This window comes from Bombus vosnesenskii, unplaced genomic scaffold (assembly GCF_011952255.1).
Source record: "Bombus vosnesenskii isolate JDL3184/JDL3185 unplaced genomic scaffold, Bvos_JDL3184-5_v1.1 scf7180000014854, whole genome shotgun sequence".
NCBI lineage: Eukaryota > Metazoa > Arthropoda > Insecta > Hymenoptera > Apidae > Bombus > Bombus vosnesenskii.
The window spans coordinates 189,547-204,559 of NW_022883686.1; positions in this window are offsets into that span (position 1 = coordinate 189,547).

Sequence of the window (15,013 nt, forward strand, 5' to 3'; positions counted from 1 at the left end):
TTCATTGGTTACATACCAAGGTGCGTCAATTACGGATCTTAGCGTTTTCGATTGAAAGCGTTGGAGTATTTCAATGTTGGAGTTACTTGCTGTTCCCCATAGTTGGATTCCGTAGGTCCAGACAGGTTTTATTACGGTCTTGTAGAGGGTAATTTTATTCTGTATATTTAGTTTGGAGCGTCGGCCCGTGAGCCAATAGAGTTTTTTTAGTTTGTCCTTTAGTTGCTTCCTTTTATCTGAGATGTGTGTCTTCCACGTTAGTCTCCTGTCCAGGGTCATGCCCAGGTATCGGACTGTGTCCCTGCTAGGAACTGTTGCATTGTTGATGGTGACCTGGGGGCAGGTTTGTTTTCGGAGCGTGAAGGTTACATGTGAGGATTTCTTTTCGTTGACTTTGAAGCCCCATTTGTGAAACCACTTTTCCATGGAGTCGAGACTTCGCTGGAGAGTGGATGAGGCTATTACCGGGTCAGCGTGGGAAGCTAATAGCGCTGTGTCGTCTGCAAATGTCGCTATTGTTATATCATTTGATATAGGTAGGTCGGCAGTGTAGATGGAGTACAGTAGGGGTCCGAGGACACTACCTTGGGGTATGCCGGCTTCTATTGGGAATGTTGCGGAAGTGGCGTCTAGGTATTTAACCATGAATTGCCTATTGGTTAGGTAAGATTTTAGGATGGAGTAGTAGGGGTGGGGTAGGATCTTTTTAAGTTTGTATAGTAGCCCTTCATGCCATACTTTATCGAATGCCTGTTGGATGTCTAGGAAGACCGCTGAGCAATATTTTTTCTTTTCGAGTGTTTGGCTGATCGTATGAGTTAGGCGGTGGATTTGCTCTACTGCAGAATGATGTTTTCGGAAGCCGAATTGGTGATCTGGGAGTGTTTTCAAGTTCTCTAGGATTGGAAGGAGTCGGTTCGTGAGCATCTTCTCGAATAGTTTGGACAGGGTAGGTAAAAGACTGATTGGGCGATAGGAGCAGGTTTCGTATATCGGTTTACCGGGTTTAGGGATGAGGGTAATCAATGAGATTTTCCAAGCCTTAGGATAGTGTTCCAGGCGAAGGATAGCATTAAAAATCGATGTGATGAGTGCTATCCCTTTTGTGGGAAGTTCCTTGATTGCTCTATTGCCTATTAGGTCGTGTCCTGCTGCTTTCTTGGGGTTTAGGCGACTGATTGTTTCTATAGTCTCAGCAGAGGAGAAGGGTTCGATAGGAGGGGACATTTGGAAGGGGGTGTGCAGGTATTCAGTAACGTCCGCGGCGGTTTGGGGGGAATGGGGTTTGAATACTTTTGACAAGTGTTTTGCAAACAGGTCGGCTTTTTCTATGGGGCTTCGCGCCCATCCACCTTGCGGACGGCGGATAGGTGGGATTATTTGTGGGGGGCGTGTGAGTTTCCTGGAGGCCTTCCATAGTGAGTAGTTGGCGTCGGCTGTGGGGGATAAGCTGGCGAGGTATTTATGGAAACAGTCGTTTTTATAGTTTCTTAGGGTTCTGGATAGCTTTCTAGTTGCGTTGTTAAGTTTGCGTTTGTCCTCCGGTGTTCTATGGGTCTGCCATACTCTTCTTAGTCTTCGTTTTTCTGCTATTTTTTTTAGTATGTAATGGGGATATTCTTGTTTGCTGTTAGATGGCTTTGTCGGTGTGGAGAGGCGGATTGCGTTTATTATGCTCGTGTTTAAGTATTCCGTGGCTGCTTCGATATCTTCCTTTGTTTTTAGTGGGGTGAAGGCTGAGGTTGAGTGTGTAAAGACTTCTCTGAAGAGCTGCCAGTTGGTGTGTTGGTTGTGAATGGAGCCATTAGGTGTATTCTCGATGATTGTTGAACTGACTGTTGCTATCACGGGGGAATGATCAGAGGAGAGATCAGCCGAGGAGTTGATCTGGACGTGTCTTGATGGGATATTTTTAGTTATGAAGAAGTCGAGAAGGTCGGGTATTTTGTTGGTGTCAGTGGGCCAGTATGTGGGTTCGTATGTGGTGAGGTAGTTGAGGTTGTTGTTTGTTATGCTGTTTAAGAGGTTTTTGCCTCTTGCTGTAACCAGTCTGCTGCACCATTGGATGTGCTTGGCATTATAGTCTCCTCCAACTATGAATCTGTTGCCCAGGGTGTCCAGGAAGTTATCAAAGTCTTCTTTGGCGATGGAGTGTCTGGAAGGGCAGTATACTGCTGAGGTGGTGATTGAGCCATGACAGTCTTCTATTGCTACGTTTGTTGCTTGGAGGTAGTCTTTCTGGAATGATGGAAGTTCGTAGTGCTTAATACTTGCTTTGATTATTATTCCGGTGCCACCGTGGGCCTTTCCGCTGGGGTGTTGGGTATGGTAGAATTTGTAACCATTTATTTTCAGGTAGCTCTTGTCGGTGAAGTGGGTTTCCGACACGAGCATTACGTCGATTTGCTGGTGTTTTAAGAAGAGTTCTAGTTCAAGTTTGTGTTGCGCTAGACCGTTGGCGTTCCAGAGTGCTATGCGCCTTGGTTTTATTTTGAGTCGGGGCGTGCTAATTTTTCCACGATGAGTGTTAGTAGCGATAGCAAGTGATTTATTTGCTCCGATTGTTTCTCTATTAGCTTTTCAAGCCTTGAGGAGTTGTCTGTGTTTGGTGGGTTGGGGTCACTGTTTTGGGGAAGGTTCCTTTGGCTGTTCGGGTTATTTTGGATGCCTTGTACTGCTTGGGCAAAGGAGGTTGAGGTGGAGATGAATTTGGTAGGACTGTGCGTTTGGTTGGTTGAGGGGGTTGGGGTAGTCGTGAATTTCGGCGGGCTGGGTGTTTGGTTGGATACCTCTTTTGCTCTGGGCTTAGGGTACCTGTTCGTGTATAGTGTTTTATATGCTGGGCAGCCTTTGTAGTTGGCAGGGTGGTCCCCTTGGCAGTGGATGCATTTCGCTGGGGTTTCCGGTGATTTGGCGCACTGGTCAGTGGAGTGAGAGCCTGCGCATTTAACGCAGCGGAAAGTATGGTTGCAGTATTTCTGCGTATGACCGTACCTTTGGCACCTTTTGCACTGCACTATTTCTTTTTTCACGAGCGGTGGTTCGATCTTTACTATCGCGTTCATTAGGCGACTGATGTTATATATTTCCTTATTGTTCGGTTTTTGTTTAATGTCTAGGAAGAATAAGGATAACGGGTCTTTCGAGACTCTATGCCTTATATTACTTACGTTGACGACTTCGTGGCCGAGTTTTGAGAGTTCGTATTTTAGTTCGTCTATGTCTGCTGAGTGGTGTATGTTTCGTAGGACCACCCGGAAAGGCCTTTCCTGTTTAAGTTGGTAGGTGTGGATGTTGGCGTTCAGGGTCCTGAGTGTCTTGGTGAGTTTTCTGTAAGCTTCTGGGTTCGTCGGTAGTATTTTCACCTTGTTGTTGCTTATCTTAAGGTTATATTCCTCCTTGCTGGTATCTCTCTCTAGGGACTTGGTCATTGTCTGTATGTCAATGACGTCGTCCACAAAAATTGGTGGGGGAGGGGGGATTCTCTGTAAGTGTTGGTTTGGTGGCGGTTCTACGATTTCCATGGCGTCGTTTGAGGATTCCAATACGGCGAACCTGTTGTGTGTGTTTATTTGCGTTGCTGGTTCTATTTTCCTCTTCTTTGTAGTGTTAGCGTCGTTAGTGCGGAGAGTTCTGCTACACTTCTGCCACGGGGGGGGGGGGTAGCTCGGGGTAGCTGCGAGTCTGCTCCGGAGAGCCTGGTCGCGGTTGCTGGGCCATCATCGAGCTAGTTAATTCGGAATGAACAACTAGTCGTGAGGCTGTGAGGCTAGTATTCGTGTTGGGGTTAGGTGCGTGGGATTTTCTTCTCCCTAGGGGGTAAGGGGCACTTAGCTGTGTTCTCTTTCGACGGTTGGGCGACACGTGTTGTTTTCGAACTACGCTGGGCACTAGAGTCACGTCTGCGCGCTTCGGCACTCCACAGCGAACTGATCCGCGGGTAAGATGGCAACCAGATGTTTGCACATCCCTCCTGCGTACCCTCAATAGTCTTAAGGACCTATCGTAATTTTCAGGAATTTTCTAGCTAAGGACCTTCAGACCGAACAAACATCTCTTTACTAAATCGTTTCTAATGCTTATCGTTTACACCGGAAAGTTAGTTTTTCTCACGTATGATATTTCCTCAGTTCTGCCCGAGCAGACGAGCTAAATGGGCGTGTAAAACAGTGCTTCAGAGACTATGGGGGACAGCAGCAATGAGCCATATAAACAAAATAGAGACAGTACAAGCTAAAATTCTTAGAACCATAGTAAACGCCCCATGGTACGTTAGAAATTGGCAGATACGCAGGAAAACATCAAGAAATAATAGGAACACACCCAAACCGGCTAGCTGTGGAAACGATCAACACCTCAAACATGGATAGAAGACTGAAAAGGAAACATCCAGCAGACATCACAATGGACACAACCTAACAAACACGAAGATGGTATCCCACTGGGAGTACCCACACACATGATAATCAAACAGCTAAAAAATTGTACCAAATGTCCAAACTGGACAAATTGTGAATATAAAGAATTAAATAAAAAAAAAAAGTATGATATTTCCTACTAGCAACTCTCTCTCGGGGGCGCTTCCTATTCCACCAACCTTCTTTTATCCAATCAGAAGCATTGTCTACTGCCCTTACTTTCCTAACCAAAATTGTCATCAACAAATCCGATGGTCCCTTGCGTTAAACACACCCATCACTAGCTTTCCTCCGACACAGCATCGTCTTACTTTACTTATTCTTCATCGTTAGAATTGTCAACATATTATTACCGGGTTTCTACCCTTAAATCAGTCACTTACTTAACTTATATATACACATCAGTGTAACTATCTTCCTTACAAAGTTGTTGGAATAAACATTAATTTATATATGTTAAATCAGTGTAAACTCAATTGAACCACACCCTATTATTCTAAAAAAAATAAGGGAATCGATCATTTCGTGGCGTCGATTGTCTAATCGTAACGGGAATTTGCGACTCCCATTGACGTGCTTTCTCGCGGTCACGTTTCTCCGCGAATGATCGAATAAACAAGACGTCTGATTCCCGTTGGAGGTTTTTCGAATTTATCTTCGATCCTGTTTTCAGCTAATGTTCTGCATGCTATTAAAACAGCGGTTACTAATTTTTTATTTTCGTTTTCTAACTTCGTCGGTCAGTATACGCATCCAGTTGGGGATTTATAAGCAGGACTTCACTGGGAACTTCCGGAGCCGCGCCAGAACTCCTTGGACGAGAAACTATAGTATCGATGCTTGGATTGCGAGTCCATCGGTTTCCGCGATAATGAATTGACTTTACCGGAGTTCTATACAATGTTGTAGTCGTAATCTTATCTTCCACCTTAAAATTTTGGAGGTAGGATCCTTCACATTATACAAAAAAATCCACAGACGATGATCGATTACGAGATTGAACTGGCAGCCATAGAAATTAGGTTGGAGGTGTTCAACGGCAAATAGAACAACTAATAATCTCTGCTTAACCTCCAAAGTACGGTTGAATTATGTGCTGAGCTGTTTCACTGTACGGCAAAGTTTAACGCGAATTACGCGTAGATGATACAGCACTGCAATGTGTGACGAATAATGCTATTCTCTCGCAAGCACATTGCAACGGAGTTTTTGATAATTAAGTAATAATTTCTCTTAAAGATATGATGCATATACTTTAACTTTAAAAATTTACTTTAATAATTAATAATAGAATTGAGTGTGATATATTTTAAAGCACGGTACGATACATAGATCCACGTCACAATTTTCACACTCACAGCGCGATAGTGTTTTTCAAATTGATCTTCGTTTTCTATTTCGTAGCGACATTTTAAGGTTGAAGATTCTAAAAAATTATGAGGATACAGATCGGCATGTTAAAAAGAGCATCTAATAATGGTATATTTATTTTGACGAAAATGCCTGTATGTTGTTAACACTGTTATAAAACATTGTGAGAGCAAAAAAGTGTGCAGCAAGACAAATGAAATAGATCATTTAGTTGAAACGATGAGAATGAGTCAGTAGAGTGAGCCACTATAGTGACGCGTCGTACTATAAGAAAACATCCGCGAAAGCAACTATATTGGCGCATCGCATCTAAGAGGTTAATGGTAGAGTAGTGAGTTTACGCTTCGCTCAAAGTCCTCGAGGAGAGACATGGAGAGGTCTTTTCCGATGGGTTCCTGACTCAATATCGCTCCCACGACGATATTAAAGGCGTCAGTTGTGATTACGAAGAGTTGAGAGAAGTTTACGAACAAATATCTTAACGTGGATTAGGCCACCTCGTTTCAGATGATGCGAATTTTTCAACAGTCTTTAGATATTTGCCATACCGCGTGTAAACTTCCTAAGAAGCCTAAAAGCTATTTGACTGAGGTGGAATGGGATAATAGGTACTGAAGTACACTAGGTTATATTTAACCAATAACGTTTATTAAACCAGATAACAACAAATGACAATTTCAGTGAACATCGGTTGATACTTAACGCCGATAAATAATAGCGTCGTTCGGTCGATTTCTCGATAATAGCGTACCCGTTTTCTTTCGTCTTTCGCGTCTCGCGGCTCGTGGTCGAATGTGCCTATTTTTCCGACCGAACTGATTCTTTTCTTCGTTGCCCATCGATATCCCCACTGGCGTGCGTTCATTATAAGTGCCGCCGTGGCTGGCGCGTGTATGCCCTTCCGAGAAATTCGGCGGAAGGAGCTGAAGATATCGATGACAGATTGAGTACGTCGTGTTGCGTTTTGATGGCGTAGCGTAGCGCTTTGTATCACGGAGCCGTTGGAAAGTTCCATAGTTCGTGTCGCCACATGACTATTATTATTATTTTCTATTTAGTTTTAGGGATTGTAAATCGTTTCACGATTTCGATCGTGATGGTATTCCTTTTCACTCCTTCATGACGATATGACCTAGAAAAGCAATTTCCTTACGAGAAAACCAACGTTTATCCAGTCGTAGAGTTAAGATAGTTCTTCGCAATAGTGCTAAGGATTTTCGACTTTTGGGCATATTTCTCTAGAGAACCGGCGCATACGATGAAGTAGTTTATACGTACGAACACTATGGTTCCTCGAAATCCTGGTAATTCTATGTGCCCATTATCCTTTGAAAGGCGGCTGCCGCGATCTGAAGGCAGAACCGCATTCGGTTCAATTCGCAGCGACCGTGAGTTTTGCTCTTACCTTTGTGGACGGAAGAGAACCTCTTTATTTTGTATTGATAGGAGTCTTCTTGGACGTTACAGTAACATATTCGGCGGTAGTGGTGTGATCTATAGGGATGTGTGTGTACTCGAAATTACGGGCTTGAATCGAGCCAACAAAAGTCAATTGGGTTCGAGTGTGTGGTCCTATTGAAGACATATAGTCATTTATCGGATTACTCCGTGACTAATTTGTGAACATAAACAAAATTGACGCACAATTCATCATCCGCCTGATCATCAAATCGGGCCAGCTGGCCGGATTTAAGAGTCATCTTGATTAATGTATTTCATAAGAAAAGTAGATCAAGGATTAGTTAGTCAACGACTAGAGGTCAACAGTTCTTCTCTGTTCCACTAGAGCCACACGAAAACCACGAAGGCACGATAACTTTCGTTGTATAATATAATTATATACATAATATAATATAATATAAATATTACAATATAATATATTTATGTGGCGGTATTCGGCAATAATGTATATTGCCAAAGCGAAGTACCCAATGAGCCATCAATATCCCAACATCTGTCCGCCGAATGTTCGAGAAGAAGGCGTGCGGCAACGGTCGCAGACGCCTAATAAACGCGTGGATACCGGGGATATTGAGGGGAGACAAAAAGAAAAGAATCGAATGCGATCAACAGTCGAGTTTGAACCAGGAAGCGATAAAAGTCGAGTCGTAACCGGCAGCGAGATTGACTAGCGGAACCGAGACCGATATGCGACGCGATCAAAATAAGATACTTGTTAATAAATATACTGTCGACCTAAACACCCTAAATTGATTATTTAACGCACAACACCCAATATCACCTCATTTATAATTATAAATATAATATAATATAATAAATATAATTGTAGCGTTTCGTTGGATGAGAATAAATGGTTGAAGAGAATTGGAGAAACGTTACGGCGTCCCATAATTTGGATGATCAGTCTACCCATCTGTGAGTTCATGATCCTATTTGCAGCCTGGATTTCGCGTGCTCCTGAATAACCTTTTCAAACTATCTGATAAATATCTTTCAGTTGCGTGCTAGACCGATACGAGTTTCAGGGGCGGTTACTACGGCGTTGAATGCTTGTGAGAAACATCTGGCTACAAATCGCATACTTGTAGGTATACGTGAATCTTCGAACTTGTTTCTTTTAGGTATTATAGGTCCCTTCTTAGTTTAAATGTTCTATTTACTACTTCGAAATTGATTTTATCATGTTCTATGTGCCATCTATATATCTCTCTCTCTCTTTTCACTTAATTTATATCTTGTCGTTGTTTCGTAAAAGCTGGTAAATGTAATTTTACATAAAAACTTAAAATGTGGAAAATTTTAATCATTTCAAAATATCCCGAAAAATGAAAAAATGCTAGATAGCACTACCTCATGTTCACGTTCTATTTCAAATTTACCACTAATTAATCTATTTAATGCCGCACTTTACATCTTTACCAAATGATTTGAAACAGTTAAACCTAAATAGAGATTTGTTGCACCTAATAAATATTACAATTTTATAAATTTTTGCATTTTTAAATTCTCCATAAATTAGTAATCATCCATTTGCAAAGAACAATATTTTTCAAAACTTTCAATCGCTACAAAACTTTCTTTCTATCCAATTAACGAACAAAATTTGTAAAAAATAAGAGACGAAACACTGTAACGAAATAGAGAAAATACAAAATTAAGAGATAGGATAAGAGTGAAAGGAAGAAAATTATTTTTAGGCGTTTGATCGTGATTTTATTCGTGCTATAGTCGCAGATGATGAGGTCGATGTTCAATAGCAGTAGGTATCTTCAGAGAACGGTAAATAAAACAAGTTAGTCTGTTTAAAGATGTGTTAGAACCATGATTGATCACAAAGGCACCGAAAACTGTTCTTCTTCAAAAAGGAGATTTCGTTAAAGATGTTACCGCAATTTTGGTGCAATTGACTGGGTGTAAGGACGAATACGTTCGACCTACTGTAAGAAGAAACGTTGTATTTTAAGAATATTAGGGTAAAACATACCGCCGATTAAAAAAAAAAAAAAGAAGATACGGTTGCTTACAGAAGTATTCGATCACCTGTAGAAACTATTACGAATATATTATGTATGTGAGGTGTATAATTGTAGCTGCTGGGGCTATAGATGTCGCTGCTGGGGTACTGCTATTTTTCTTCTAATTTAGATGCGTGGAAGAAAAATCGGACTACGGCGCTGGGATTCGAGAACCCGGGTCCCGTACGTTCATAACTAAGGCGCTAACCACTGCGCTACCGTTGTCCGGTATTAGTTATTGTCGAGTGGCGGTATTTGTTGTCGAGTGCCGCCACATATATTACACGAAGCAGTTTCAAATTTTATTAGTACGGTAATGAAACTCGACTATCATTATTAAATTGGTAAAACTTGAAACAAATCTGAAAACATACACAGAGGCTACAAAATGTTTAACACGTTCACGCCGGCGCTGCTATTTGTGTTTCTCGCTAATTTGTGTTTAACGCTGCAACTTTTAATTGTGAATATCGACCGGCAACTCCAACATACTCTCATCATACTTCGACTTGCAAGTTTTTAAGTGTCAGATTTGAAATGCTACAATGACGTGTAAATAATAATATTAAAGTCATTCGAAACAATCTTTATTCGTCTCAGAAGTAATATAATTTTGACTACAATATTTGCAACGCCGCACATTGGTGGTGCTTGAGAGGCACACTTGAAGCGTTGAGGGTTAATTATCCTTTATATTAGTGAACCTTAATATACACTAAGTCTTTATTTAACATTTATACAGGATGGTTGGTAACTGGTGGTACAAGCGAGAAGGGGGTGATTCTACACGAAAAAAGAAGTCGAAAATATAGAATAAAAATTTTTAGTTTGAGGCTTTGTTTTCGAGAAAATCGACTTTGAATTTTCGCTCGGTACGCGTGCACTTTATCATGTCTCGTTATAACGGATCTCACTGTAGATCGTTGTCTCGATGGAAAAATAAAAAAAAAATTGTTTTAAAACATTTTTATTCTATATTTTCGACTTCTTTCTTCGCGTAGAATCAGCCCCTTTCCGTTTGTACTACCAGTTACCAACCACCCTGTATATTTCAGATACGTACTTATACCGAATATTAATTTTTCACTAGGTATATGTTTAAAAAGTAAATATCTTATAACTTCTATATACATTTTCATATTGGTTTCTTTGTACGATACAATTATGAAGTTCCTCAAAAGTCGTCGTGAGGAACGTACGTGTTCCGGTTTTGCTGCGTTGTATATGAGTCAGTCGCCCGGTCGTATTACTTTCCATTTGTACGCAGTTTCGTTGTATCAACTACTTTATTTCTTTCGTAAATGCTAGTTCAATTGATTAATATGGTGTAGTCGATATTACATAATAAACTCTTTATTAGAAAAAATCGGATGTTGCTCTCCCTTGTTATAATAGCGCCGAGCCACTAAATTCTGAGGAGAAAAATATAGATCCTGTAATATAAGGATTCTTGGAAGAGATTATCATACGGTCTGCAGAATCTAGTCTGGATAGAGTCCTTGATATCATTTTCGTGGCAACAAACATAACTTAACAGTGGAGTGCTCGGCCAGTATCATAAAAGGGCATCACATTAACAAAGAAAACACGGAATTCGACAAGAATATTCAAAAAGATCCTTGAAGAAAAAGATGAAGAGATTAAAAACTGTAAACAGAATTTGGAAGGTCTATCTATTGAAATAAAAAATTTAAGTAAGACCACCAACTCTCTTCAGGCAACAATTAAATTAATACAACGAAACTCTTAAGACAACGAAAGAATTAAATAAGAAAGTATTGAAAAATAACAATTTGGTTCTTAAGTTCCCATCACCATCCGCAAGTATGTGTTAGAAAAGGATATGGACGCTGATATGCAAGCATCTCCTAGAGCAGTGGATTATCCCACCACTAAAATGTCATTGTTGGAGAGGGACAGCAGTTCCAGGAAAGAGGAACTTCAAAATAGGAAACGTGTGTCGGGTAAAGCTCCTATCCTCCCGATCTAACGGTGCCTTTGTCGTGCGGTAGACAAGATCCGAGAAACGAAACTATTACGCAGAAAGAACCGCTGGTAAAAGTCTTTAATAAGGACAATATCAAAATCTTAAAATTATACAGATTAGAATTAATACTTTTCAATTCGAAAGAATCAGATCTTATACTTATAAAGTGATTTTGCGCAAAAGGGAGCCTCAACTTCGATCTTAACGAATTTCGGGGATGTTGTGGAGAGGAAGGTTATGAGTTACATGCACTTTTTCTGAAGCGTGGGCCGATAGTCATTTAAGTGTTATGACAAAAAGAATGTGATATTTGTTGCATTACTCCTACTCCGATATACAATTGGTTTCGAAAATATTCGGACACTATTGCATAAGTTTGACTTCTATGTTTTATATTTAAAATAAATACAGATAAAAAAACACAAATGTTTTGTATATTGAAGCATATTATATAGGCGTAGGAAAGTCACTTTGGGCTTGGAACAGATTGTTGTTTAGGTATTAAAAGAAATATTGAAACAAAGTGAACTTTTATGTGTCAAATAATCGGACACTTTATAAATTAATATTAAGAAATTACTAGCGTTCTTTTTATAAAAATTTAATTTGTCGAAGATTATCTTCTGTTAATAACCGACGCTGTATCCTATTCCTCTATTAGAGGAATATCATTTTTCTTTACTGTTTATCGCTATTTATTAATAAAGATGATATTTCTGTGTCTCAAAGTCTCATTATCTTTGTTTCATAACATAAATGGGTGATATATCCGAATATTTTTAAAAATTAATTTATCTCAAATTAGTTATTGCTCAGGCAACAATAATAAAGGCAACATAATTAACAAATTTGTTATTTTTGACAAATGAAAAACCAACAGATCTTTTTATTCTAATATCTATAGATCATATTGTAATATTTTATGTTATACACTTTTACAATATTGTATGTAAATAGCTAAAATAAGAAAAATAAGTTGATTTATTGTCTTGTCGAATTTGTAGTTGAAATGAAGAGAATTGAATAGAAATTATAGAAATTTAAATTATCAAACTAAGATGAGCAGTATACCACCCCTACGAAATGAATTGCGCTGTAGAATTAGTAAAAACCAACAATAAACACTAAAGAAAAATGATAAATTTGTCAAATAGAGGGATAAAGTACAACATCGATTACTAACAAGAAATAATCTTCAACATATTAAAATACTTGAAATATGTTATTGAACAAAAAGGGTATCAGAAAAAATATTCAATTTTTGTTAAAAAAAAAATGTCGTTTTTCACTTTCTAAAACGTTTCTTTTGATAATTAAGCAACGATTTGTTTTAAGTCGAAAGTCTTTTGTTTTCTGAGATTTATTATATATACTACAAAACATTTTTTTGTTTTATCCGTATTTATTTCAAATATAGAACATATAAATGAAAATTATGCTAGTGTCCAAATAGTTCTAAAAGCAGATACATTAGATTGTCCGAAAAGTATCTTTCATACAAACGTGAAACCAAGTCTGTGAAATTTCGCGGTGTTTATCTTAACAGAACAAAATGGATCGTACGTAATTCGGCAAAATAATATGAAACAGAAAACGTTGTGCGTCTATTACTTTCTCATGAAACGAAAGAAACTTTTCGGACAACCAATAGGTCGTATCTGTTATTGTCCTCGCCTCGCGTACTGATGCAATGTTTACATTTCGAAATTTCAACTATGATCGTAAAACAGTTCTGGGAATTCCTGTAGTGAGGGTAGTTCCAGATTGAATAACACGAAGTTTCTTATATTATCTATCATACAAAACACTGATATCAAGCAGTCAAAACAATTTCAATCAACTAGCACGTGGTGGAAGCAATCAACAGTATTTATTATAATTGTTATAATAATTTATAAGTACCACTTTATAAGTATACTTTATTTATTCATAAACAATTGTATTTATGGTTAAATTTCGCGTTAGGAAATACAAAATTATAGCCTTGTTTCCTATTGTTTTGACTACTCTGCAGCGACGCCGCTCCTTTCGGTTTTAGAAACAAGTCGTTGTAGAATCGGGACATTGCCTATGTAGCGGTGACCGTGAGAATGCAGCGAAAGGATAATTATATCTCACATACCTTAGCCATCGAAACAGTAACTAAGCAGTAACGGAATCCCTATGTGTCCGGCATCCAGCGATAACCTCCACAGGAACCAAACCCTTGATATAAAAATACCTCCTAAGTCAGTACTCGACATTCTATTCTGTTCTGTTAAAACATTCTGTATCGTTACTCTGTCAGTTTCTAATAAAATTTGTAATAACGATCATAATTGAAGTGCGAATCTCTCACCTTACGTGCGGAACGTGAAATTACCCCGAATCGACGTGACATCTACCACGCACTTTCAGGACTTGTACATACAACCGTAGTGGCAGCCGTGCGACGTAACAACGTCGTACGTATCACTCGGCCTGTTTGAAATTCGATGTCGTCGCATTACTCTCGTACTACGCCATGATTGTTTTTGCATCTTGTAGAGTATCTTCTCGTGTTGGTCCCGTTAGAATAATTTTTTCGATTTAGTCATTCTAAACTTTAATAAATTTAATAAATTACTAAATATTTTATGCACGTCTATCTATTACGATTATATTGAGCTATCAGAATTAAACCTTTCGCATCTTTTAGGGGTAGCCCGCCGATTGATCTCGTTTGCAAAATTTTTCCAATATGTCCATTGTTAACTATTATTATTGTAAAAAATTTATTGTTCACCAGTTTTATTGTTGTATAATCATTGTACCAATATCAAGATGATTGCGAAGCAGGAACCTGGACTCAACTCGTGTTTCCGTCGCAGAAAACATTATTCTGCGGATTTGTTTTCAGTCATAAGTCTACTTTCATTGCGAAATAATATTCATTGTGACACGCTATTAAGTTATAGAAATATGATCCTTTGTCGTCGTTCGCAGTATAATATCGGCGGCAGAATACAGTTGGTTTATTCCTTACTCGCATTCGAAGCTGGACTGCCTATACAGTCTTTTATTTCTTAATAGGAAATAAGAATTGAAACAAACAATAAATAGACAGAAATAAATTATCACCTTATTAATTACGCTAAAAATCGTTTTACGCTGTGGAGGATTAGTCGTTATTAGGTTGAGCGAAATAACGAGAGCGAAATATTGCTGTCGCAGTCCGTCAAATATACTTTTGAATAAATAATGTTACGACCGTTCGCGGAGAGACGCGGTCGCGAGGAAAACGCGTCAGCGAGAGGCGTAACTTCTCGCTACGATTCGGTGAATCGACGCCGCGAAGTAGTCGTTCCCCTGTTTCGTTTAGGATAACAGAGGTGGTTGATTTGAATATGACACAGTAGTAAGTTATATTTCACCGTTTATTCCACAACTTAGAGCGAGGATAGTTACACTGGTGCGTATGTACGAGATGAGTGAGTGACTGAGTGATCTGCGGGTGTGTATACCCGCTCGAAGGATGTTGACCGTTCGAAGGATGCAAAAACAGTACTCTTGGGAGACGATGCTGTCTCGGAGGAGAGCTAAGGATGAGTGTGTCTAGCGCACGGGACCATCGGATTCGTTGGTGCCGATGTTATTTAGGAGAGTGAGGGAATAGGCTTCGTTTTTAATTGGTTAAACGAAGGGCCTTAACCGCCCTCGAGAGAAAGTGGTTAGTGGGAGGAAAGTTGCAGCGTACGTGACAAAAACTGACTTTCCCTTGTCAAGCCGTGGTAGACAATAGT